Source organism: Electrophorus electricus, chromosome 21 (genome assembly GCF_013358815.1).
Source record: "Electrophorus electricus isolate fEleEle1 chromosome 21, fEleEle1.pri, whole genome shotgun sequence".
Classification (NCBI taxonomy): Eukaryota; Metazoa; Chordata; class Actinopteri; order Gymnotiformes; family Gymnotidae; genus Electrophorus; species Electrophorus electricus.
The window spans coordinates 1,055,916-1,078,050 of NC_049555.1; the positions used below are offsets into that span (position 1 = coordinate 1,055,916).

At 47.9% G+C, this 22,135-nt stretch overlaps 9 non-coding genes and 1 pseudogene across 9 annotated transcripts; all 10 read right to left on the reverse strand.

Moving 5' to 3' along the window:
• Positions 1–203: 203 nt before the first annotated feature.
• LOC118240504 lies at positions 204–368 on the reverse strand. Its single transcript, XR_004775463.1, has one exon. It is a non-coding gene; the product is annotated as a U1 spliceosomal RNA (small nuclear RNA).
• Positions 369–1,412: 1,044 nt separating this feature from the next.
• LOC118240487 lies at positions 1,413–1,576 on the reverse strand. Its single transcript, XR_004775444.1, has one exon. It is a non-coding gene; the product is annotated as a U1 spliceosomal RNA (small nuclear RNA).
• Positions 1,577–2,620: 1,044 nt separating this feature from the next.
• Positions 2,621–2,785, reverse strand: LOC118240505. Its single transcript, XR_004775464.1, has one exon. It is a non-coding gene; the product is annotated as a U1 spliceosomal RNA (small nuclear RNA).
• A 1,043-nt stretch (positions 2,786–3,828) lies between these two features.
• LOC118240490 lies at positions 3,829–3,992 on the reverse strand. Its single transcript, XR_004775447.1, has one exon. It is a non-coding gene; the product is annotated as a U1 spliceosomal RNA (small nuclear RNA).
• A 1,044-nt stretch (positions 3,993–5,036) lies between these two features.
• Positions 5,037–5,200, reverse strand: LOC118240507. Its single transcript, XR_004775466.1, has one exon. It is a non-coding gene; the product is annotated as a U1 spliceosomal RNA (small nuclear RNA).
• Positions 5,201–6,244: 1,044 nt separating this feature from the next.
• On the reverse strand, positions 6,245–6,408 carry LOC118240491. Its single transcript, XR_004775448.1, has one exon. It is a non-coding gene; the product is annotated as a U1 spliceosomal RNA (small nuclear RNA).
• Positions 6,409–7,452: 1,044 nt separating this feature from the next.
• On the reverse strand, positions 7,453–7,616 carry LOC118240488. Its single transcript, XR_004775445.1, has one exon. It is a non-coding gene; the product is annotated as a U1 spliceosomal RNA (small nuclear RNA).
• Positions 7,617–8,660: 1,044 nt separating this feature from the next.
• LOC118240492 lies at positions 8,661–8,824 on the reverse strand. The gene has a single exon (XR_004775449.1). It is a non-coding gene; the product is annotated as a U1 spliceosomal RNA (small nuclear RNA).
• Positions 8,825–9,868: 1,044 nt separating this feature from the next.
• LOC113587417 lies at positions 9,869–10,032 on the reverse strand. Its single transcript, XR_003411734.2, has one exon. It is a non-coding gene; the product is annotated as a U1 spliceosomal RNA (small nuclear RNA).
• Positions 10,033–19,279: 9,247 nt separating this feature from the next.
• LOC113568596 overlaps positions 19,280–22,135 on the reverse strand; it is a 16,006-nt pseudogene continuing 13,150 nt past the window's right edge.

Consider the following 22,135-nt stretch of genomic DNA (forward strand, 5'->3'; position numbering starts at 1 on the left):
ACCAGTTGATGAGGTGCCAGCCACTTTGTCGTTCGCCGCGGACGTCCGCGACACCCAGCTAAACAAAACGAGACGTCGCGCTGTGCCACCGCCTCCACCGTCCAGACAAAGGTATTACTGAACTATGCAGTTGTTTCTCTGCAACAGAGAAACTGCTCAAGCCACCGTCCTTTTATGCGTACCTCTCTTTCAACAAAGCACCTCAGGGGAGAGCGCGAACGCAGTCCCCCACTACCAGAAATTATGCAGTCGAGATTCCCGCATTTGGGGAATTCGCAAGGGTCAGCACAGCCCAAGTGCAATGACTGAGCCTCGCCTTGGGCGAACCACCTTCCTGATCAGTGGTCTCACCCCTGCCAGGTAAGTATGCTTTGGGAAAGCAGATGTAGAGGGACCCTCTCCCCACTGCAGAACACAGGAAAAGGATAAGGATAAAGATCAGGGGGCGGGGTAGACCATGACAAGCAGGAAGGAAGGGAGAGTTAGGGGGCGGGATTGCAGGGCAATGGACTTGATCAAAGGTAAGGGAAGGGGCTGAAGGAAATTCTGGTCAAAAATCCCTATGTGTAGCACCCTCTACCATCCCCACTGGATATGAATTGATCCACTACCGGCAAGCATCGTTCACCCGATCACGGACCGATACCTACGTGTGGAGAGAGCCTACGTGAATTTTTCACGATTTCTGTATTTAAACAACAAATGGAAACCGGTCTGTTTGCCCAGTGCGATGTCCATTAGTTCCCTGTTGAAAATCACAGTGGGTGCGCAGTGCTTTAGCAGTATTCTACAGTTTTATGTCTTTTCCAGGAAGGCAACGACACCCACTCATGGTGGAAAAACAGTCTGCCCCTCTCTGGCAAAAAAACCTTGATCATTTTTACATCAAACCCTAACCCTAACCCTAGCTTTAAACCTCTGGTCCAAACCCATAACGAAAGGCAATCCAAAACAAGACAAGCACCTCATTTGTGGAATTAAAACACACTCTCCAATTGGCAGTTGCTTGAAGGCTTTTTCCTCTGAGCTAGGTTTAGGGACAGAATTTAGAATTTGGTAACAAATCAAAAACAACGTGTCAAAAGAGGGTGTCGCTAACGGAGCTCTTACATGCTACATCAAAATGCGTCAGTACAAATCACAGCACTTTTTTTCAATGAATGATTATAAGCACACTGGTCACAAAGTAGGACTCATTCCTCAAAAGCTACCAGTTGATGAGGTGCCAGCCACTTTGTCGTTCGCCGCGGACGTCCGCGACACCCAGCCAAACAAAACGAGACGTCGCGCTGTACCACCGCCGCCACCGTCCAGACAAAGGTATTACTGAACTATGCAGTTGTTTCTCTGCAACAGAGAAACTGCTCAAGCCACCGTCCTTTTATGCGTACCTCTCTTTCAACAAAGCACCTCAGGGGAGAGCGCGAACGCAGTCCCCCACTACCAGAAATTATGCAGTCGAGATTCCCGCATTTGGGGAATTCGCAAGGGTCAGCACAGCCCAAGTGCAATGACTGAGCCTCGCCTTGGGCGAACCACCTTCCTGATCGTGGTCTCACCCCTGCCAGGTAAGTATGCTTTGGGAAAGCAGATGTAGAGGGACCCTCTCCCCACTGCAGAACACAGGAAAAGGATAAGGATAAAGATCAGGGGGCGGGGTAGACCATGACAAGCAGGAAGGAAGGGAGAGTTAGGGGGCGGGATTGCAGGGCAATGGACTTGATCAAAGGTAAGGGAAGGGGCTGAAGGAAATTCTGGTCAAAAATCCCTATGTGTAGCACCCTCTACCATCCCCACTGGATATGAATTGATCCACTACCGGCAAGCATCGTTCACCCGATCACGGACCGATACCTACGTGTGGAGAGAGCCTACGTGAATTTTTCACGATTTCTGTATTTAAACAACAAATGGAAACCGGTCTGTTTGCCCAGTGCGATGTCCATTAGTTCCCTGTGGAAAATCACAGTGGGTGCGCAGTGCTTTAGCAGTATTCTACAGTTTTATGTCTTTTCCAGGAAGGCAACGACACCCACTCATGGTGGAAAAACAGTCTGCCCCTCTCTGGCAAAAAAACCTTGATCATTTTTACATCAAACCCTAACCCTAACCCTAGCTTTAAACCTCTGGTCCAAACCCATAACGAAAGGCAATCCAAAACAAGACAAGCACCTCATTTGTGGAATTAAAACACACTCTCCAATTGGCAGTTGCTTGAAGGCTTTTTCCTCTGAGCTAGGTTTAGGGACAGAATTTAGAATTTGGTAACAAATCAAAAACAACGTGTCAAAAGAGGGTGTCGCTAACGGAGCTCTTACATGCTACATCAAAATGCGTCAGTACAAATCACAGCACTTTTTTTCAATGAATGATTATAAGCACACTGGTCACAAAGTAGGACTCATTCCTCAAAAGCTACCAGTTGATGAGGTGCCAGCCACTTTGTCGTTCGCCGCGGACGTCCGCGACACCCAGCCAAACAAAACGAGACGTCGCGCTGTACCACCGCCGCCACCGTCCAGACAAAGGTATTACTGAACTATGCAGTTGTTTCTCTGCAACAGAGAAACTGCTCAAGCCACCGTCCTTTTATGCGTACCTCTCTTTCAACAAAGCACCTCAGGGGAGAGCGCGAACGCAGTCCCCCACTACCAGAAATTATGCAGTCGAGATTCCCGCATTTGGGGAATTCGCAAGGGTCAGCACAGCCCAAGTGCAATGACTGAGCCTCGCCTTGGGCGAACCACCTTCCTGATCAGTGGTCTCACCCCTGCCAGGTAAGTATGCTTTGGGAAAGCAGATGTAGAGGGACCCTCTCCCCACTGCAGAACACAGGAAAAGGATAAGGATAAAGATCAGGGGGCGGGGTAGACCATGACAAGCAGGAAGGAAGGGAGAGTTAGGGGGCGGGATTGCAGGGCAATGGACTTGATCAAAGGTAAGGGAAGGGGCTGAAGGAAATTCTGGTCAAAAATCCCTATGTGTAGCACCCTCTACCATCCCCACTGGATATGAATTGATCCACTACCGGCAAGCATCGTTCACCCGATCACGGACCGATACCTACGTGTGGAGAGAGCCTACGTGAATTTTTCACGATTTCTGTATTTAAACAACAAATGGAAACCGGTCTGTTTGCCCAGTGCGATGTCCATTAGTTCCCTGTGGAAAATCACAGTGGGTGCGCAGTGCTTTAGCAGTATTCTACAGTTTTATGTCTTTTCCAGGAAGGCAACGACACCCACTCATGGTGGAAAAACAGTCTGCCCCTCTCTGGCAAAAAAACCTTGATCATTTTTACATCAAACCCTAACCCTAACCCTAGCTTTAAACCTCTGGTCCAAACCCATAACGAAAGGCAATCCAAAACAAGACAAGCACCTCATTTGTGGAATTAAAACACACTCTCCAATTGGCAGTTGCTTGAAGGCTTTTTCCTCTGAGCTAGGTTTAGGGACAGAATTTAGAATTTGGTAACAAATCAAAAACAACGTGTCAAAAGAGGGTGTCGCTAACGGAGCTCTTACATGCTACATCAAAATGCGTCAGTACAAATCACAGCACTTTTTTCAATGAATGATTATAAGCACACTGGTCACAAAGTAGGACTCATTCCTCAAAAGCTACCAGTTGATGAGGTGCCAGCCACTTTGTCGTTCGCCGCGGACGTCCGCGACACCCAGCCAAACAAAACGAGACGTCGCGCTGTACCACCGCCGCCACCGTCCAGACAAAGGTATTACTGAACTATGCAGTTGTTTCTCTGCAACAGAGAAACTGCTCAAGCCACCGTCCTTTTATGCGTACCTCTCTTTCAACAAAGCACCTCAGGGGAGAGCGCGAACGCAGTCCCCCACTACCAGAAATTATGCAGTCGAGATTCCCGCATTTGGGGAATTCGCAAGGGTCAGCACAGCCCAAGTGCAATGACTGAGCCTCGCCTTGGGCGAACCACCTTCCTGATCATGGTCTCACCCCTGCCAGGTAAGTATGCTTTGGGAAAGCAGATGTAGAGGGACCCTCTCCCCACTGCAGAACACAGGAAAAGGATAAGGATAAAGATCAGGGGGCGGGGTAGACCATGACAAGCAGGAAGGAAGGGAGAGTTAGGGGGCGGGATTGCAGGGCAATGGACTTGATCAAAGGTAAGGGAAGGGGCTGAAGGAAATTCTGGTCAAAAATCCCTATGTGTAGCACCCTCTACCATCCCCACTGGATATGAATTGATCCACTACCGGCAAGCATCGTTCACCCGATCACGGACCGATATCTACGTGTGGAGAGAGCCTACGTGAATTTTTCACGATTTCTGTATTTAAACAACAAATGGAAACCGGTCTGTTTGCCCAGTGCGATGTCCATTAGTTCCCTGTGGAAAATCACAGTGGGTGCGCAGTGCTTTAGCAGTATTCTACAGTTTTATGTCTTTTCCAGGAAGGCAACGACACCCACTCATGGTGGAAAAACAGTCTGCCCCTCTCTGGCAAAAAAACCTTGATCATTTTTACATCAAACCCTAACCCTAACCCTAGCTTTAAACCTCTGGTCCAAACCCATAACGAAAGGCAATCCAAAACAAGACAAGCACCTCATTTGTGGAATTAAAACACACTCTCCAATTGGCAGTTGCTTGAAGGCTTTTTCCTCTGAGCTAGGTTTAGGGACAGAATTTAGAATTTGGTAACAAATCAAAAACAACGTGTCAAAAGAGGGTGTCGCTAACGGAGCTCTTACATGCTACATCAAAATGCGTCAGTACAAATCACAGCACTTTTTTTCAATGAATGATTATAAGCACACTGGTCACAAAGTAGGACTCATTCCTCAAAAGCTACCAGTTGATGAGGTGCCAGCCACTTTGTCGTTCGCCGCGGACGTCCGCGACACCCAGCCAAACAAAACGAGACGTCGCGCTGTACCACCGCCGCCACCGTCCAGACAAAGGTATTACTGAACTATGCAGTTGTTTCTCTGCAACAGAGAAACTGCTCAAGCCACCGTCCTTTTATGCGTACCTCTCTTTCAACAAAGCACCTCAGGGGAGAGCGCGAACGCAGTCCCCCACTACCAAAAATTATGCAGTCGAGATTCCCGCATTTGGGGAATTCGCAAGGGTCAGCACAGCCCAAGTGCAATGACTGAGCCTCGCCTTGGGCGAACCACCTTCCTGATCATGGTCTCACCCCTGCCAGGTAAGTATGCTTTGGGAAAGCAGATGTAGAGGGACCCTCTCCCAACTGCAGAACACAGGAAAAGGATAAGGATAAAGAGCAGGGGGCGGGGTAGACCATGACAAGCAGGAAGGAAGGGAGAGTTAGGGGGCGGGATTGCAGGGCAATGGACTTGATCAAAGGTAAGGGAAGGGGCTGAAGGAAATTCTGGTCAAAAATCCCTATGTGTAGCACCCTCTACCATCCCCACTGGATATGAATTGATCCACTACCGGCAAGCATCGTTCACCCGATCACGGACCGATACCTACGTGTGGAGAGAGCCTACGTGAATTTTTCACGATTTCTGTATTTAAACAACAAATGGAAACCGGTCTGTTTGCCCAGTGCGATGTCCATTAGTTCCCTGTGGAAAATCACAGTGGGTGCGCAGTGCTTTAGCAGTATTCTACAGTTTTATGTCTTTTCCAGGAAGGCAACGACACCCACTCATGGTGGAAAAACAGTCTGCCCCTCTCTGGCAAAAAAACCTTGATCATTTTTACATCAAACCCTAACCCTAACCCTAGCTTTAAACCTCTGGTCCAAACCCATAACGAAAGGCAATCCAAAACAAGACAAGCACCTCATTTGTGGAATTAAAACACACTCTCCAATTGGCAGTTGCTTGAAGGCTTTTTCCTCTGAGCTAGGTTTAGGGACAGAATTTAGAATTTGGTAACAAATCAAAAACAACGTGTCAAAAGAGGGTGTCGCTAACGGAGCTCTTACATGCTACATCAAAATGCGTCAGTACAAATCACAGCACTTTTTTTCAATGAATGATTATAAGCACACTGGTCACAAAGTAGGACTCATTCCTCAAAAGCTACCAGTTGATGAGGTGCCAGCCACTTTGTCGTTCGCCGCGGACGTCCGCGACACCCAGCCAAACAAAACGAGACGTCGCGCTGTACCACCGCCGCCACCGTCCAGACAAAGGTATTACTGAACTATGCAGTTGTTTCTCTGCAACAGAGAAACTGCTCAAGCCACCGTCCTTTTATGCGTACCTCTCTTTCAACAAAGCACCTCAGGGGAGAGCGCGAACGCAGTCCCCCACTACCAGAAATTATGCAGTCGAGATTCCCGCATTTGGGGAATTCGCAAGGGTCAGCACAGCCCAAGTGCAATGACTGAGCCTCGCCTTGGGCGAACCACCTTCCTGATCATGGTCTCACCCCTGCCAGGTAAGTATGCTTTGGGAAAGCAGATGTAGAGGGACCCTCTCCCCACTGCAGAACACAGGAAAAGGATAAGGATAAAGAGCAGGGGGCGGGGTAGACCATGACAAGCAGGAAGGAAGGGAGAGTTAGGGGGCGGGATTGCAGGGCAATGGACTTGATCAAAGGTAAGGGAAGGGGCTGAAGGAAATTCTGGTCAAAAATCCCTATGTGTAGCACCCTCTACCATCCCCACTGGATATGAATTGATCCACTACCGGCAAGCATCGTTCACCCGATCACGGACCGATACCTACGTGTGGAGAGAGCCTACGTGAATTTTTCACGATTTCTGTATTTAAACAACAAATGGAAACCGGTCTGTTTGCCCAGTGCGATGTCCATTAGTTCCCTGTGGAAAATCACAGTGGGTGCGCAGTGCTTTAGCAGTATTCTACAGTTTTATGTCTTTTCCAGGAAGGCAACGACACCCACTCATGGTGGAAAAACAGTCTGCCCCTCTCTGGCAAAAAAACCTTGATCATTTTTACATCAAACCCTAACCCTAACCCTAGCTTTAAACCTCTGGTCCAAACCCATAACGAAAGGCAATCCAAAACAAGACAAGCACCTCATTTGTGGAATTAAAACACACTCTCCAATTGGCAGTTGCTTGAAGGCTTTTTCCTCTGAGCTAGGTTTAGGGACAGAATTTAGAATTTGGTAACAAATCAAAAACAACGTGTCAAAAGAGGGTGTCGCTAACGGAGCTCTTACATGCTACATCAAAATGCGTCAGTACAAATCACAGCACTTTTTTTCAATGAATGATTATAAGCACACTGGTCACAAAGTAGGACTCATTCCTCAAAAGCTACCAGTTGATGAGGTGCCAGCCACTTTGTCGTTCGCCGCGGACGTCCGCGACACCCAGCCAAACAAAACGAGACGTCGCGCTGTACCACCGCCGCCACCGTCCAGACAAAGGTATTACTGAACTATGCAGTTGTTTCTCTGCAACAGAGAAACTGCTCAAGCCACCGTCCTTTTATGCGTACCTCTCTTTCAACAAAGCACCTCAGGGGAGAGCGCGAACGCAGTCCCCCACTACCAGAAATTATGCAGTCGAGATTCCCGCATTTGGGGAATTCGCAAGGGTCAGCACAGCCCAAGTGCAATGACTGAGCCTCGCCTTGGGCGAACCACCTTCCTGATCGTGGTCTCACCCCTGCCAGGTAAGTATGCTTTGGGAAAGCAGATGTAGAGGGACCCTCTCCCCACTGCAGAACACAGGAAAAGGATAAGGATAAAGATCAGGGGGCGGGGTAGACCATGACAAGCAGGAAGGAAGGGAGAGTTAGGGGGCGGGATTGCAGGGCAATGGACTTGATCAAAGGTAAGGGAAGGGGCTGAAGGAAATTCTGGTCAAAAATCCCTATGTGTAGCACCCTCTACCATCCCCACTGGATATGAATTGATCCACTACCGGCAAGCATCGTTCACCCGATCACGGACCGATACCTACGTGTGGAGAGAGCCTACGTGAATTTTTCACGATTTCTGTATTTAAACAACAAATGGAAACCGGTCTGTTTGCCCAGTGCGATGTCCATTAGTTCCCTGTGGAAAATCACAGTGGGTGCGCAGTGCTTTAGCAGTATTCTACAGTTTTATGTCTTTTCCAGGAAGGCAACGACACCCACTCATGGTGGAAAAACAGTCTGCCCCTCTCTGGCAAAAAAACCTTGATCATTTTTACATCAAACCCTAACCCTAACCCTAGCTTTAAACCTCTGGTCCAAACCCATAACGAAAGGCAATCCAAAACAAGACAAGCACCTCATTTGTGGAATTAAAACACACTCTCCAATTGGCAGTTGCTTGAAGGCTTTTTCCTCTGAGCTAGGTTTAGGGACAGAATTTAGAATTTGGTAACAAATCAAAAACAACGTGTCAAAAGAGGGTGTCGCTAACGGAGCTCTTACATGCTACATCAAAATGCGTCAGTACAAATCACAGCACTTTTTTTCAATGAATGATTATAAGCACACTGGTCACAAAGTAGGACTCATTCCTCAAAAGCTACCAGTTGATGAGGTGCCAGCCACTTTGTCGTTCGCCGCGGACGTCCGCGACACCCAGCCAAACAAAACGAGACGTCGCGCTGTACCACCGCCGCCACCGTCCAGACAAAGGTATTACTGAACTATGCAGTTGTTTCTCTGCAACAGAGAAACTGCTCAAGCCACCGTCCTTTTATGCGTACCTCTCTTTCAACAAAGCACCTCAGGGGAGAGCGCGAACGCAGTCCCCCACTACCAGAAATTATGCAGTCGAGATTCCCGCATTTGGGGAATTCGCAAGGGTCAGCACAGCCCAAGTGCAATGACTGAGCCTCGCCTTGGGCGAACCACCTTCCTGATCATGGTCTCACCCCTGCCAGGTAAGTATGCTTTGGGAAAGCAGATGTAGAGGGACCCTCTCCCCACTGCAGAACACAGGAAAAGGATAAGGATAAAGAGCAGGGGGCGGGGTAGACCATGACAAGCAGGAAGGAAGGGAGAGTTAGGGGGCGGGATTGCAGGGCAATGGACTTGATCAAAGGTAAGGGAAGGGGCTGAAGGAAATTCTGGTCAAAAATCCCTATGTGTAGCACCCTCTACCATCCCCACTGGATATGAATTGATCCACTACCGGCAAGCATCGTTCACCCGATCACGGACCGATACCTACGTGTGGAGAGAGCCTACGTGAATTTTTCACGATTTCTGTATTTAAACAACAAATGGAAACCGGTCTGTTTGCCCAGTGCGATGTCCATTAGTTCCCTGTGGAAAATCACAGTGGGTGCGCAGTGCTTTAGCAGTATTCTACAGTTTTATGTCTTTTCCAGGAAGGCAACGACACCCACTCATGGTGGAAAAACAGTCTGCCCCTCTCTGGCAAAAAAACCTTGATCATTTTTACATCAAACCCTAACCCTAACCCTAGCTTTAAACCTCTGGTCCAAACCCATAACGAAAGGCAATCCAAAACAAGACAAGCACCTCATTTGTGGAATTAAAACACACTCTCCAATTGGCAGTTGCTTGAAGGCTTTTTCCTCTGAGCTAGGTTTAGGGACAGAATTTAGAATTTGGTAACAAATCAAAAACAACGTGTCAAAAGAGGGTGTCGCTAACGGAGCTCTTACATGCTACATCAAAATGCGTCAGTACAAATCACAGCACTTTTTTTCAATGAATGATTATAAGCACACTGGTCACAAAGTAGGACTCATTCCTCAAAAGCTACCAGTTGATGAGGTGCCAGCCACTTTGTCGTTCGCCGCGGACGTCCGCGACACCCAGCCAAACAAAACGAGACGTCGCGCTGTACCACCGCCGCCACCGTCCAGACAAAGGTATTACTGAACTATGCAGTTGTTTCTCTGCAACAGAGAAACTGCTCAAGCCACCGTCCTTTTATGCGTACCTCTCTTTCAACAAAGCACCTCAGGGGAGAGCGCGAACGCAGTCCCCCACTACCAGAAATTATGCAGTCGAGATTCCCGCATTTGGGGAATTCGCAAGGGTCAGCACAGCCCAAGTGCAATGACTGAGCCTCGCCTTGGGCGAACCACCTTTCTGATCATGGTCTCACCCCTGCCAGGTAAGTATTTAAGTAAGTAAGTCACGCAGTGTTTTCATTCTTCCAAAAACATTCCATTAAAAAACAAACCATGGGAAACTGTAGCAGGCAGTAATATCATCACCCCTGGAGTGACAGAGAATTGCTGTCACTCCAAGACAAGGGCGTGAAATGACCAATAAAAATCAATATAAGATAGAAAAGGGCGGTCTAATGGTCTATTCAGGAACACTTTTATCTCAGTAGCGTTTTCAGTTCACCGAAGGCTTGCGTAGTTTGGGTTTGTTACAAAGGAACCAAACCAAAAGAAAAATGTTTGTCTTCACGCAAAGAAGTGAGAACACAATTAAAGAACTTTACTAACACTCTGTATACCATTTAAATGTGTCACGCAGTTGTTTTGATGGTCATTTAATTTTCTGTGACAAAATCTGAACTTATACCTGAAGAACATTTTAGAGGGCAGGCATGTTTTTGTGGACATTTTACCCGAAAAGCACGGTGTCTTCAGCGTGAAATTTTTGGCAATCGGATGCATGTAGACGGCTGAAAATTGGTAAGCAGGTACTTGTATTAGTCCTATGAAATGTTCTGTTGATAAATGTACTGTGCTTTGAGAATATCTGATGTTATCAAGTAATTTATTTAAGTATGCCAGTTTGGGTCCGCCCGCTGGCCCGCTGGGGGGCATTGGTGCATAAGAGTGCAAGTGGGACGGTGTCAAGTTTCATTCTTATGTTGTTATTGTTTGCCTTTTTTCCCCCTCACAGAGAACCTGTCCCAAAAACGGTCCATAAAAACACAGAGGTTGTGGTATGGCTACGTCACAGCCTTCCTCTCGTGCATTTATGGGCATAGATCGGGGGTATTTCAAAATCTCAAGGTGCAGGTGGTCATGCTGACAGAACATGACCAGCAATAAGACACCTACCTCATAAATGTAAGCATTTGTTATTTGCCCTAATTCTATTGGAACATTACACATAGTCAGTTCTGCAGTAATTTACTTTTGATACTGCAGATCATGTTATGTATTATTTGTGTTTTTGTCCATTTTCATTTAAAGAGGTATAGTCCCACAAAACAAATAAAGCTTTCAGCATTGCGCAGCTCCACCTCACAGCTGAGCAGTTTGAGTGGATGTCGAAATATTTGCAATTAAGGCCATGGTTATTGGGAGCAACAATTTTGAAATATGTATTTTCCAATTCCACCCCAAACACTTGCAAGAACTTGAATGAGTACTTGCAAGATGCTTGGAAGAGGATGCAGCTGCCAGGAATACCAAATTTCACAGATATTAGGAGCTCCATTGCCACCCACGTAAGTATCGCACAGTGTGTCATTTATGCCAATGGCCTGAGTTATTTTTTTGTTTGTTTCTTCATTGCAGGCTAGGAATGCCCTGGGGCCCAAGTAAAGAGAAATTGTGGCAGACTTCATGTGCCATGACACCTCAGCAGCAAATAAATTATATTCATTACATTTAAATACTCATAAGGCAGAAGAACACAGAAGGATTTGAAAGTTTCGTGGAGGAGGAGCAAGAGGAGGAATCGGTGGCTGAACAAAAACAAAAAATTGCAAACACAACAAAATTTCGCTCCTCGGCCTTTGGTCTACAACATTCACCTCCCTCAAAACATTACGGGATTTTAAGAAACACATAAAACACTCACCACAGATCATTTAAAATTCTTAAAACAAGTACCCCCCTCCCATTTATCCCCCAAGCCTACAAACCCCCAGAAGTCTGTGTCATTTAAAAAGACTTCTGTCCTCTTCCCTGGTTTCTTCCGCTTCTCCCCCTCGTTCTCCTCTGTAGTGTCCAAGTCTATCACCAAAGGGGAGATAGTCGGGAAGCTCCCCGTACTATCCGGCCTGGGGGTTGAAGTCGAGGGGCCTTCAATGGGCGCCGCTTCCACCATCCGGCAAGCCCTCCTCGCCTTGGCCGTACGCACACTCTCTCCGGGGGTCTTCCAGCCGGTCCTCACTCTCTTTCGCACAACCGCCACCGGGGCCACCTTCTCCGCTTCCTGGGTCCGCCTGGCCGACGAACCACCCTCCTGCAAGGAAGACCTTCCCTCCTCTCCTCCCGGAGTTGCTACCACCTGCTCCAGCCGTGGACCGTCTGGCGCCTCCAGGACTGCCACTCCTCTGCTCCCACCCCTAACCACCACAGCTGCATAGGTCCTCCTTTGGTTAGGGCAGGAGTGGGCCAAATGTCCCTCGCCACGGCACTGCCTGCACCTCCGTGGACCTCTACAGTCCCGTGCCATGTGCCCACTGTCCAGGCAGTTCAAACACTGCAAGCCGTGGCCCCGGCAGCTCCTGCAAAAGACCGGCTGGTCCCTATAAAAAAAGATACCCCCGGTTACCACCAAGAACGAAGAGGGCCGGGGGGTGCACCCACCCCCTCTTACCGTCCTCTTTAAAAGTCATTTGAAACTGGCGGCGCCCATTCCAAACTCCCAGCTCGTCACGGACCATCCTCTCCCCTGGATGTACGATGCCGTACTCCTGGAGGAACCTGCGGATAAGATCCGTGGGTACGTGGGGATTAAACATGTGGGTGGTCACCATACAATGGTTCCCATCCCACAGAGGTTCCACCACGTAATGTTTCCCAACGGGGTGGCGTTGGAGCTCCACCCTCCACTCCAGGACCCAACGGTAGATCTCAGCGGAGGAGACCGTGACGTCGTAGAACCCCAGGGGCCCACTGCGCTGAGCACAAATGAGGTCCCCCAGCGTCAGCTCCAGAGCACCGAAAAGGACCTCCCGCATGAACAGAACCCTCTCCGTCAAGAGGGTACCGTCCTCCGGGTTCTCCCAGCGAAACCTGGCCTCCTGCTGCCAGAGCAGGTCCCTCAGGCTCCGAAGCCTTCGCCGAGGCCCCATCGGTCAGCGCCAGGCTCCGAGGTCCGCCGTCCGCCATCTGCTCTCCTCCAACCGCAGGGTCCAGACCGGAGATCCTCCGCAGGTGCTCCAGTCCATCGGCATCGCAGTTCTTAGAAATCCTCCAGGGGGTGCTGCTTCTGGTCCGGACAAGCTGGGCCCAAAAAACACAAAAACCACCATTAAAATCAAGCAATAAAATCCCGTAAAAAAGATCAATATCATATCTGAACTGATAGGAACAGATTATTTTTTTTCCATAAGATTTATTTAATCATAAATCAATTACAAAATAAAATAATAATAATAAAAATTCAGGAATATGTATAAAATTCTTTAAAAGTCCAGGACATAAAATACCACGGTCCCCCCCCCCCATGTACCAATTTAATTGGGGTCATCATTAAAAGTCCATTACAAGATCACTTCTCGGCCCAGCTGCGCCTGGGCAACCAAATAAAACAACAATAAAACTGTTAAAACGGCCTCTCCATAAAAGACAGACACCACTAAAATACTAAAGAACACCACTAAAATACTAAAAAGCTACCACCATGATAGAGTAAAAACAGAGTCTAAGTTAAAACGGCAGATCCATGTTAGTTAAAACAGGGCACACAATGCAAATGATAAAAACCCACAATAACAGTGTTCATTTTGTTAATAAAAGCACACACAAAAAAACAAAATAAAAAAACACTTATTAATAAAAAAACAGACCTACAATTTCTACTTAAAACAATGTTTATCTATTATGTTCAAGTTCAAGTTCAAGTTCAAGTTTGGTTTATTTGTCACATACATAGTCATACACAGTATAACTCGCAGTGAAATGGTTGAGAGTGCTCTGTCCAAACTGAGGAAAAAGAAAACAGGGGTGCATAGAGAAATATAGATATTCTATATATGTAAAATATATATATATGCATAGAGAAATATATATATTCTATATATGTACAAAATATATTAACAATGTATGTACAATATATGTATATTATGATTATATACACAATGTACAATGTATATGGTTGTGTATATATATGTACACAATGTACAGAATGTACAGATCCCTTTTGTAGAATAACATATTTACAGTTTTTATGTTACAAGGTAATTGAATATATATATATATATATATATATATATATATATATATATATATATATATATACAGTTATGTTACATGGTGGTGGTGGTCCCCACAGTTTCCCTAATTCAGGGCCCGAATGGCCTGTGGGAAGAAGCTCCCCTTCAGTCTCTCTGTCTTGGTCTTCAGGGAGTCAAAGCGCCTCCCTGACCTCAACAGAGAGAAGAGTCTATTGTTGGGATGGGTGGGGTCCTTCACAATCCTCCTGGCCTTGGTCTGGCACCGCTTGTAGTAGATGGTCTGCAGGTCAGGAAGTTCCGTGTGAGTGATGCGCTCTGCTGAACGCACTACCCTTTGGAGTGCTTGTCTGTCCTGCTTGGTGCTATTCCCAAACCAGACTGTGATGTTCCCCGTGAGGATGCTCTTGATAGTGCAGGTGTAGAAGTTCCGCAGTACCTTGGAGGGCAGTCTGAAGTCTCTTAGGCGTCTGAGGTGGTAAAGATGCTGAAGAGCCTTCTTTGCCAGGGAGTTGGTATTGTGGGACCAGGACAGGTCCTGGGAGATGTGAACACCAAGGTACCTGAAACTATCTACTCTCTGCAGTGGGTCCATGGAGGCTGGCAGTGAAGATGTGAAGAAGTCTCTGACTAGCTTTTCAAAGCATTTCATCACGAGTGATGTGAGGGCAACAGAGCGGTAGTCATTGAGGTTGGAGGGTCGAGGTTTCTTTGGGACGGGGACGATGGTGGATCGCTTGAAGCTGGACGGCATGACACCGAGCGTCAGGGAGAGATTGAAGATGTCGGTGAATACCGGGGCTAGGTGATCTGCACAGGCTTTGAGGACTCTCCCGCAGATACCGTCTGGTCCCACCGCCTTCCTGGTATTCACCCTTTTAAACACTCTCCTCACGTCACTCTCCGTGATGATGAGAGGGCGCTGTTCTATGGTGGGCCCTGCGCATGCGCCATTGGCTGCGCCGATCGTACCATTAGCACTAGCGCTGCTAGCATTAGTGCTGTTAGCACTAGCGCCGTTAGCATTGGCGCTACTAGCATTGGCGCTGCTAGCATTAGCGCTGTTAGCATTAGCGCTGTTAGCATTAGCGCAGCTAGTTGTAGCCTCGAAGCGAGCGAAGAATGTATTCAGCTCGTTTGCCAGAGACTCATCCGCACTCATCAGTCCGGAGGGTGGGCTCCTGTAGTCCGTGATCGTCCGTAGTCCCTGCCACATGGATCTAGAGCCACTCTGCTGAAACTGTGTCTCTAGTTTCCTCCCGTAGCGCCGCTTCGCCTCCCTCACCGCCCTGCGCACTCCGTATGCTGCAAACTTGTACTCATCCATGTTCCCGCTGATGATTCCCGCATTGTAGGCAGCACTGTGAGAGTTCAGAGCCTCCTGGATGGTTCTGTCCACCCAGGGCTTCTGGTTGGGAAACTTCTTGATGGTGGTTCTTGGAATCGTGTCGTCCACCAGTTTCCCAATAAACCCTACTACTGCCTCCGTAAACTCGCTGACATCATCAGTGCTGCGCCGGAACATGTCCCAGTCTGCGTCATCCAGAGCGTCCTGCAGAGCAGCCACCGATTGGTCTGTCCAGCGCGCGACCTCCCTCTGAACCGGAGCTTTCAGCCGTTGTTTATATTTTGGTAGAAGGAAGATGGCGGCGTGGTCCGACTTACCAAACGGTGGATGAGCTAGTGCCTTGTAGCTGTCCTTGTATGGGGTGTAGCAGTGGTCTAGTGTCCTATTTCCCCTGGTGGGGAAGGTTACCTGCTGGTAAAGGTTGGGCACTGCACGCTTGAGGTTAGCGCTGTTGAAATCCCCAACCACAATAAGTGCAGCGTCCCGGTGCTGTGTCTGAAACTGTGTGAGAGCCTCATGAAGTTCACACAGTGCAGTGTCCATGTTGGCCTGAGGTGGGATGTACACGGTGTTGATGATGACCGAAGTGAACTCCGGTAGAAGGTAGAAAGGACGAAGCTTGAGGGCAAGGAGCTCCAGGTTGGGTGAGCAGGAGCGGGCGAGAGTAACAACATTGGCATTGTTGCACCAGCTGTTCGCCAGCGGTTTGGTACCGCTGGGTTCAGCCATGACTCGGCGAAGCAGAGGAGATTGCAGTCCCGAATGTCCCTTTGGAACTTTATCCTGGCCCGGAGGTCGTCTAGCTTGTTGTCCAGAGACTGGACGTTGGCTAGCAGGATGCTAGGTAAGGGAGCTCAGTGTGCGCGAGCCCTCAGCCTGTTCCTGACGCTGGCTCGCTTCCTTCGAGGCCTTTTCCTCGCGCCGCATCCTTTGTTTTCCCTCAGGATCTCTGTCGGCCATCTTGGGTCTGGGGTTAAAGACGGCTTGAGGTGAGTGCTATGTAGATTAAGAGAAATAAGGGCGTCTCTGCTGTGCAGAGAAATCAGGGGTAGCGGGAAGAGCGAAAAGAGTGAAAAAAGTGCCAGGTGTGGACGGAGCAGTCGTGACGGCAGCCGACTTCACCAGCACCATCTTGATTCTGTATCTCTATCATGGTGGTTAAAACAATAAAACACGGTGGTCTGTTGGGACCACCGGATGGAGCAGAGTCTCAGCTAATATTAAACCTTTTTTTTTTTTTTTTTTTTTTTTACTGAAAACCCTAAAAAACTCCGGGGGGCCTACAGCTCGAAGAGGCCCTTCCACCTCTCCTTGGCCGCGTGGTAGCCCCACCGGATGACATCATGCTCAATCCTGAATTTTAAATCAGCACAAACCTTTTTATACAATCCCCAGGTATCCATGCACATCCCTTTCTGGATGAGGCTGGTCCTTGCATTCCATAGTTCTTTTTTGGATATGCTTACCAGCTTCCATATCCGGGGCGCGAAGGATGGCCTGGTCTCCTGGGGCCACCCCCATATGACCTTCTCAAAGATCAGTGTAAACTTCGGGTTTAATGTCCTGCACAGGTCGGCTACCTTACTCCAGACATCCCGCAGTCCCAAAACACATGCCGGAGAGTTTCTTCCCCGGCACAGTCGGGCCTTGGGCAGCGCGGGTGCCTGGTGAGCCCGTGCCTGTACAGAACATCCCTGACTGGCAATTTTCAGGGGCCTGTCGCTGGGGGCAACGTCTGTTCCTCCAGCAGCCGAAGTACTTGGCCACCGACTTGCCAAGGTTTAATATGGCGCCGGAAGCTTTCTCTAATTTCCCTATTTTCTTTTTCATGGAGCCTAGTAATCGATCTTAGGCAAACTATGCATAAAAGTTGAAGTAAGTAAATCCGTATGTGCAGAAGATTCTCATACTGTGGTGGAAAAATTCTAGGGAAGGCACTAAGCTAACAAAGGCACACCAGTCGTGGCTCCTGTTTACAGACGTTAATGAAGAACGGCGATAACTCCATTCCTTGATGCTCTGTGGTTGTTTTTCTCTGCATCCATTAGAAATTAGTCTTTTTCGCAAGGGAAACTGCCCATTTATACATGGTAGAGACTGCTGGTTTCTAGCTGGAGCAGCCCAACCGAATCCGAGTGACCGTTGCTTTTGTACGAGAGCACTAAAGAAGAAGTTTGAGTCATCTGTTGAGCGTCGAGTCGTAGGAGTTCCGTTGGATTTTTTATCTTTTGTTTCTCACACAGTCGAACATAAAGGTTTTTAAATGCCGTGCTAATAGCGATATATGTTGTTGGAAAAGTACACGCTCACAAGTTTGGGACGACTGTTAGGCTAGCGGCTTAGCCTTTCACCGACCAGCTAGCTCAGCTAACATCGCCTTCAGCATAATGGAGCCATTACAAAGAAACTGATATTCGACAGTGATATTTACGAATTATATATGTTGCTTGGCCTGTCCGAAATGTTGCACGGAGAGAGGTGAATGACAGTGTTAAGTGGACAGTTAGGTGTGTAAGGTCAGTATAAGGTCAGGGTGAATGACAGTGTTAGGTGGACAGTTAGGTGTGTAAGGTCAGTATAGGGTCAGGGTGAATGACAGTGTTAGGTGGACAGTTAGGTGTGTAAGTTCAGTATAGCATCAGGGTCAATGACAGTGTTAGGTGGACAGTTAGGTGTGTAAGGTCAGTATAAGGTCAGGGTGAATGACAGTGTTAGGTGGACAGTTAGGTGTGTAAGGTCAGTATAGGGTCAGGGTGAATGACAGTGTTAGACACTCCACAGGGAGCAAGTTGCTCTTACTATGTAATATGTAGTATGTGCATGCCCACATGTGTGAGAGTGGTCACCTGACTTCTCCACTGCCTCCTTCAGAGACACAAAGCGAAGTGTTGCGTTGCCATCACCATGCTGATTGAATGCCAGAACCTTGATTTCACACACCAGCGCTGGGACAGAGAGAGACATAGTTAGTGTGTGAGAGGGAGAGAGAGAGTATAAGAGAGTGATGGGAGAGTGAGTATGTGCATGTGAAATAGTGTGTGGAAAAGGAACATTCTCTGCATAAAAACTATAAATTGTCTGTGGTCGATTATGACTTTGAACACATTCCTCTGCTTTAATCTTCTATAAAACACAGACCGTCAAACAACAACAAAAAATAAATAAATCTTTTCATTTACTGTGATTTCCAAGCTTGCCTGCTACTTTGCAGATGTCTCGTTTATCACACCTGCACCCTTCTAATCACAGCTGCCTGGCATTAATTCCTAAAGCCACACTGATCCCAAATCCCATGACGGAAACTGTCAGGATGGCTTTGAAACAGGCAGGCACCTGAACAGGACTTTTTTCCTCTGAGCGAATGCCAACAAAATTAACAGCGACAGTGGGACCTCTTACTTGGCATTTCTTCAAAAGGCTTAATGCAAATGTTAAATAATTATTTTAAACTGTGTTCCATTTTTACTACTTTTTTCCATTTCTTATAAAAGCACTTCAAATCTTTTAAAAGGGATAGTTTATTTTTAAATGTACCAATACAGAACCTCAAAATACAGATCACTATCTGCACTGGACTCACAGCTGGAAAATAGAAAGATGAACAAAACGTAATCGGAGGCTGTATTTACACCACCGATTTTACACCCTTTGTACACCACTGTGAAGATCCTACAGGAACGACTGAGCATGCTGGAGCATGGTGAACTGAATAGTGTAGGAAATTCCCTGAATAATATATCACCTACAAAGGGTTTTCCTAAGATCCCAGTGAGGATCCACTTCTGAGACTACAGGCATCAATTTACACTGTGCATGTACATGGATGTGCACCCTGAGCTAGTAAGGCGCAGGTTTCGTAGCTGTGAGACAGACCTCCCGACAGCCGTCAACCCCCAGTTTGACCAACGCTCTTGTGGAGTGTTGGGCTACACACCCGGCAGAGAGATGCTGTAGTGGGTGACGTTGCGGGGGAAGTTGAGCGGCCCGGTGAACTGCATTGCGTGGGCCTCACAGTAGTACAGCCTGAAGCCGTCATGCTGGCCCATCTTTGTGGAGGCTTCCCAGGACGCCTGCACCACACCGGAGTTCAGCACCTTTGTGTAGAGAGACGAGCAATGAGACGCGAGGAAAGTCACGCATATGTAGTTGTAACTACACATTCTGACAGGCCATAGATCCTCTGTATCACCATGAAACATAACTGTATAACTGTATGTATATATATATATATATATATATATTCAATTACCTTGTAACATAAAAACTGTAAATATGTTATTCTACAAAATGGATCTGTACATTCTGTACATTGTGTACATATATACACAACCATATACATTGTACATTGTGTATATAATCATAATATACATATATTGTACATACATTGTTAATATATTTTTGTACATATATAGAATATCTATATTTCTCTTTGCACTCCTGTTTTTTTTCCTCAGTTTGGACAGAGCACTCTCAACCATTTCACTGCGAGTTATACTGTGTATGAATATGTATGTGACAAATAAACCGAACTTGAACTTTAACAAGCACGCATACACATGCACGCGCACACACGCACACACACACGAACACACACACAAACACACGTACACGCGCACACACACACACACGCACACACATCCTCACACACGCACACACACATCCGCACACACTCAAACACACACACACACACTCACACACACACTAACACACACACACAAACACGCACACACACACACACACACACACGCACTCACACAAACACACACACCCACGCACACACACATCCACAAACACTTACACACACACACGCACACACTTAACCCTAACCCTAACCCTAACCCTAACCCACGCACACACACACACTAACACACACACACTAACACATACACTCACACACACACACACTAACACACATACACACAGACAAACACGCACTCACACACACGCGCGCGAGCGCACACACACACACACACACGCACACAAACACACACGCACATACGCACACACACTAACACACACACTCACACACACACCCGTACGCGCACGCACACACATACACACACGCTCGCAAACAAATACGTGCGCGCACAGACACACACACACGCACACACACACACACACTCTCACACACACACTCAAACATGCACAAACACACACGCACACAAACACACACACGAGCACACACACACGTGCGTGTGCGTACACAAACACACGCGCACACACACACGTGGGCATGCACGCACGCACACACACACACACACACACGCACAAACACACATGCACACTCACACACACACAAACACACACACTAACACACACATACACACACACAAACACGCAGGCATGCAAACGCACACACACACACACACACACACACACACACACACACACATAGCCACACACACACACACACACACACGCACGCACACTAACACACACACACACACACAAACACACACACACGCACACAAACACACACACTCACATCCACATACATCCACACACACACTCACACAGAGCAGAAACACACACACACGCACACAAACACACACACACTAACACACACATACACACACACAAACATGCACACACACACACACGCACACATATACACACACACACAAACACACTCACACACGTGCGCACACACACACACACAAGCACGCACACACACACACTAATGCACGCACACAAACACACACGCACAAACACACACACACACAAACACACACACACACTCACACACACACACACTCACACACACATACACACAAACACGCACGCATGCAAACACACACACGCACGCACACACACGCAGGCACACACACACACACGCGCGCGCAAACACACACACACGCACACACACTAACACGCACACACACACTAACATACACACACACACACACCAACACACACACGCACACACACACACACTCACACACAAACACACTCACATGCGCGAGCGCAAACACGCACACATACACACACACACACGCACACACAACCATGCACACACACACACTAACGCAGAAACACACACAAACACGCACATATGCACACACACTAATACACACACACTCGCACGCACACGCACACACATACACACACGCTCACTCACACACACACGTGCGCGCCAAGACACACACACACGCACACACACACACACTCACACACACTCAAACACGCACAAACACACACACGCACACAAACACACACGAGCACACACACGTGTGCGTGCGTACACATCCACACACTCACACACGCACACACACATTCACACACACACCCACACACACATACACACACGCTCGCACACACACGTGCGCGCAGACATACACACACGCACACACACACTCACACACACTCAAACACGCACAAACACACACACGCACACAAACACACACGAGCACACACACGTGTGCGTGCGTACACATCCACACACTCACACACGCACACACACACACACATTCACACACACACCCACACAGACGTACACACATACACACACGCTCGCACACACACGTGCGCGCAGACATACACACACGCACACACACACACACTCACACACACTCAAAAACGCACAAACACACACATGCACACAAACACACACGAGCACACACACGTGTGCGTGCGTACACATCCACACACTCACACACGCACACGCACACACACATTCACACACACCCACACACACGTACACACATACACACACGCTCGCACACACACGTGCGCGCAGACATACACACACGCACACACACACACTCACACACACTCAAACACGC